The following is a 5,590-nucleotide window of genomic DNA, read 5'->3' on the forward strand; positions in this document are numbered from 1 at the left end:
GTCATTTTAAAATGAGAATGAATACTGTGAGAAAGGCTCAGTCCCCTTCAGCTCTGATTAGTGACTGCGTGATATTTAAAGGGATAGATTTGAATATTAATATGGTTGATGTGTCCTATCTTAAATCTATTCTAGAAAAATTAGAATTAAACATACAGCATTAATCATATCTGATTCTGTCATTCTGTAAAATGTTCTGGGCTTTGTTGAGTTTGGAGGTTTTTTTGAGGGATGTGTGTTGTTTCTTTTCAACTTCAGCATTAGCAGTGTTGTGATTTAAATTATGCTTCATATTCAGAATGAAATTAGAGGACCTTATCTGGATGATGATTGCAGTTTTGCTGATTTTTTTTCAGGACCATGTAGTGTGCAGACACTATAGTTTGTTTTCTTTTCCTGTCAACAAGCAGAAGAATAAACATTGAGTTCTCACGTGTGATGAAAGTCTGGAAGGAAGAAACAGGGAGGAGAGGAGCAGAAAGTAAAATGGCAGGTAGCGTAAAGAGAGCAGTGAAATGCAGCTGAATTTCTGTGCATTTATGCGGCACAAACTGGGACTTCACAAAATGACGTGACAAAAATGTCAATTATGACCATACCACTGCTATGTAACTAAAAGGAAAGGCCTGCTCAGCTCTTGATATATAGCAATATATTATATGCCCAGTACCTTGACTTTGGTTATGTTATTGAAGCTGAATTTAGGTAATGTTATAATAACAAATATATTACAAAGAAAGAAAAAATAAAAAGTTTATGCATGCTTTCACACATATCTTACCATCAACATCTATCTTGACAGTTGAAAGCACTTAGAACATACCATGCAGTTTTTAGAGTAATTTTCAATACATTATTAGAAGGGCTTTTTTGGTGTATATTTACATCAATTAATGATACAATATGCACAAAAAGTATCTTAGTGACCTTATTTCATAATACTGGTTTGGATGTGGTCCTTTACCCTTTCCCCCTAATATTAATATTGATTACAGATTCTGAGAATCTTTTTCTATTCTATTTTTTTTCTCCACCTTGTCATTTTATTAAATCAGTAAGAACCTTCCTTTTTGATATCTTTCTGTCTGGGGACTTGGCACATGAGGGGATGATGACAGAATTCAGAGCATCATCTTTCCTTAGTGTTTTTCTTGTGACAAATCTTTTAACAGACTCTAGAAAAAATCAGTATATTTGGAAAAAAAAAATAAAATTAGCACTTCCCCCACTCCAAGGATTTTTTTAGAAGATAGCTACAATATTGACTTCCTGATATAGGCTAAATAGGAAAAGAACATTTTTACACTCTAAGAAAAATTCAGCTTTCCTTGTTTCCTAAATGTATTTCCATTTAGGAAATGAAGTAAAAATAAATATGACTGTTACAGATCAGGTAAAAATCTGACATTGGGCACATTTGGAAGAGCATATGGCAATAAAGTAGTATGTCTGTTGAGAGAAATTCTTTCTACCCAGTTAATGGATAACTACTTTGTTCCTCTCTTGAAGGATACTCATTATGATCTGGGTAGAAAAGGCCTTGTGAAATTCTTGGCTTTTGTGATATCTTGTGGTGGTCAACTCTTTAAACTAAATTTGTGTTGTAAAAACAAGTGTTTCTTTTCAAGAGCCTAAAAATGCATTACTACATTCAAAAATTACTTTTTGTGTGTGTGGTGAGAAGAATTAGCCACACATGTTGACTCTTCAGAAGTAGGAAACCTATCATGTCCTGTATTCTGTGTTGTTTTCTTTTTGTCATTAGTCAGAGCAGATCAGTTTTCTAATTACAGGTTGAAATGTCTTAATGTGTAAGATGTAAGGAATGGGCATAAAGAAATGAAAACCTGCTGGTATGCCTTTCTAAATCAGCAATAGGAATTACTTTTTAAATGCTCAGTGCAACATTACAAAAATGTTGGAGAGAATACAGAAAAATCAGAGCATGAAAAGCATTTTTAAGTGGCAAAATCAAAAAAGGCTGAAATTTCTTATCCCCAAATAGATGATTTTGGTAGTCATTGTTAACCTTTTTTATTAATAACACATTATTCAGTAAAACAGGAAAGTGAGGTGATAAATTCCGAATGTTTTAAAGAGTTCTTCCAGAAGGCTGCTGTGGAACAAGAAATTGAATTAATAAAATATGGTACAGTAGGACATAGTTAATGGCTCTTCAGCTTCTGAAGAGGGAAGTAGAGTTCTAATTTACTTTGAAATTCAAACTATTTATTTGTCCAGCTCTTTACCAAACAGTCTTCAGAAAAAAACAAAGACAGTATACCTAGATGACTTTCTCTAAAAGGGCAGGCTGAACATACTGGAAAGAAGAGGTACATATGTGGGAATTGCTCTGGTAGAGGTGGATACAAAGATGATTGCTGCAGAGGGGATAAGTGAGGACTTATGAGCTGGTAGGTTTAGACTGTTTTCCCTCTGAACCACAGAATTTAAACTGCAGAATGCCTTTCTCTGCTTTTTTTGGAAGGTCTAAAGTACAAACAGATTTAAAAAGAGACTGGAAAATCAACAGAGAACTGGATAATGAATAGCTATTGAAGACAATTGTGTGGACACAACCTGTGACTTGTGAGATACTATCTTCATTGATCAGTGACAGGTATTTTGCACATTCCTTGATGGTAACAGCAATGGAGATGGACTAATGTTCTGATCTGCTGTTGCATTTTTCTAGATTTCCAATTTTTATATGATTATATGTACAAAAATCTTTGCTTTAATCTTTTTCCGGAGGCAAAGAAAGATCAAAAGATCACTTGCTGTAGTGTATCCCTGTAAAACACTCTCCATAAAGTATGGGTTGCTGTGTGATTCTTTCTTACCTGTTTTCTATGTGATGATAAAGGTTCGTTGCAACATCAAGACCAAAGGTGATAGCGTTTTGCTAAACTGGATGGACACAATAATATTGACAGTTGTTCTTGCTCTGAAAAATACTCTAGGATGTGATGAGTAGGAATGTTTTGAAAAGTCAGTGTTGTCTATCTTAAGGGGGACTCTTATTAAATTTTCTAGTGGTGATTACACCCCTCTTCTGTTCTGCCTGGTTCCTGTTGATTGCGTTACAGAATGACGATTGAACCTCTGGAAGCTTTATAATGTATGTACTGTTGGTGCATGATATGGTAGAAAAAGCAATATCCTTCTCTATCCCAGTTCATGACTAAGGAAATAAATGCATTGTGTAGTTTTGAGTAATTACTTGCATTCTGATAGTGAATCTGTGCCTCTGCCATTTATTTAAACATAAACAACTCTCTGGATGTCTCCACCACTTTGGCTTTTCTTTTCAAAATTCTTTGGCAGAAGAATGCTTTCTTCTCTCTTTCAAGAGTTTAGTTACTCGTCAACCTATCACACCTGTCATTTCCTGAGAGCACAGTTGGGAGCAGTCAGAGCAGAAGCCTGTTGTTGAGGGCTTCCTGCACACTGGGCTACAAATGAAAGAAAGGTCCACTTTATATCCATTGTGTTATATTTTTAACTAATTTTTTTTGACCATATTTAAATAAAATATATATTTTTAAATTATTTAACATTATATTTATTTAAATGTAAAATATAAAAATGTTGATCAGGCAATTACTATATAGATCTAAGTGCAACAGTCTTTGGAAAAGTATGTATTTCAAAGCATAAGTATTATCTAGTATAGAAACAGTAAATAAGAAATAATTCTTAGCATATGGGTCTGGCCCTCCAGAAAATATACCCAATTGTGAAATGTTGGTGAATTAATACTTTGGAAGAAGCTAAAAGCTTAAGGAGTCACCTACTTAATATGCATAACAAATAATAACCTGTCTGCTACATGCAACTTCTCTTTAGCAACAGAGCCAAAAATTACAGTATTGTGTAATTCTATCATCACAGCTTTCAGGCTTATACTCAATTTTCAGCATATTCTTTTATTTCATTGGCTTCTGAACTGAAACATATGCCCATGTGATTTGCTGAAGAGTGGTGGACTCCAGGACACTTAAATGCTTTTGTGTGCTTAGGCCTAATCAAGAAGTGTATCCAGAATGTAGGATGTTTCTCGTAGAGTCAAATATATTACTGGTATCTCAAATTCAATGTTTTTTTTTAGCATAGCAGTGTGCTTTCACCAGAGTGGTCTGCTTTTACTTGCAGAGTATTATGCTTGTGTAAGAACTCTCTTAAATGTCTTTCCTTTTAAAAAGAAAAAAAAAAAGAAAATGAAAAAACCTCACCTCAAAACCCAAAAGAGAAAGAATAACTCCTGCACAACTCTTAAGGAAGAACTGTGCTTTGTTCCAAGGTTAAAAGGAAAACTGAAACAAAAGAAGGGCCAGTTAATAGAATGTAGGATGTTTAGGTAAAATAAAGTCATTTCATCCATGATGAAGATGATGTCTAGTGTCAAGCCAGCACAGTCTGAAGAAGATGTAATAACTTATCTTTACCTGGGTTATTAGGATAAATCTGCAGATGAGGATATGTTTATAATGAAAGCTTCAAAAGCTGCAAATCTGATGTGATAAATGATTCAAAGTACAACACATTAGCTTAGATTTTAATGTTTGTAAAATGAATGAAACAATACATCTATATGACAAAGCCATATTATCATAAACGTATTTGCCAAACCATAAGACATAAATTGCACTTAAATTTAGTAATCTATGATAGTATGCTTGAATGTATCTTTGTGATTAAATGTGAACAATTGCTTCTTTAAGGTAAAGGTCTGTGTATGTGTGATTAATCAGACTGAAATGACAGGGCGGACAGCTCATGCCATGCCTGGTTATCAGAGTGATTGATTTTAGTCAATGCTGCGGGTGAAAAAATATCTGTTAATAACTACAGCTGCAAAACTCCTGATGTCACTGATAGCACAAATCACTTCTCACACTCTGTATTATCTGACTCATTTGCAGATATGGAGCATTCAAACGATCCATTGGAACACAAAATTTTAACATACGGATTTATGCAAGAGGGATGACTGCAAAGTGCATTGCATGAGTCGTGTAAGAAGCTGAAAATTGCTGCTGTTGTAGCTGTCATACACACGTTATTTTCTTTGGTATGTGTGGAGATTTTGCTGTCAGGCTTTTATCCTCCGGATTGTTTGTGCTGTACCTCTCTTCCTGCTTAAAATAGAAAACCAGTCACTGAACCTGGATGCTATTAAGTGTTCTTAGAATAGTTCTTAACTAAGTTGGTTGATTTTCACTTTCTGATGAAAGAACATTTGGTTGTTTATTGCAGGCTCTGAATAAACATGTTTTTCCAAAATCAACAAATAAGATTACAAATGACATTGCATCAACAGAATTGTTTACCATAGATATATTGCTTGCCATATAATATTTATCCTTTTAGTTGTTATGTTTTTATTTTGAAAGATCTGGAGTTTATCTTCATCAAACATTGTGTCTTAACTACATTTTGCAGGGGTTAACATGGAATGTGGATGTTTTATGGACCTCAGAGGAGGAGGGGGGCAACAAATGATCTTATGTGTTGGGTAGGATTGTTATTCTAAATCCAGCCTTTTTCCACAAGCTTTTTATCTGACATTCCCTACTGGCCCAAAACA

General features: G+C 34.3%; 1 long non-coding RNA gene across 1 annotated transcript; it reads left to right on the forward strand.

The window, feature by feature from the left end:
* Positions 1-358: 358 nt before the first annotated feature.
* On the forward strand, positions 359-5,165 carry LOC126644293 (uncharacterized). Its single transcript, XR_007629908.1, has 3 exons — positions 359-493; positions 2,489-2,620; positions 4,926-5,165. It is a non-coding gene; the product is annotated as an uncharacterized LOC126644293 (long non-coding RNA).
* The last annotated feature ends 425 nt before the right edge of the window (positions 5,166-5,590 follow it).

The sequence above is a fragment of the Myiozetetes cayanensis genome, unplaced genomic scaffold (assembly GCF_022539395.1).
Source record: "Myiozetetes cayanensis isolate MyiCay16 unplaced genomic scaffold, myiCay2020 scf3, whole genome shotgun sequence".
NCBI lineage: Eukaryota > Metazoa > Chordata > Aves > Passeriformes > Tyrannidae > Myiozetetes > Myiozetetes cayanensis.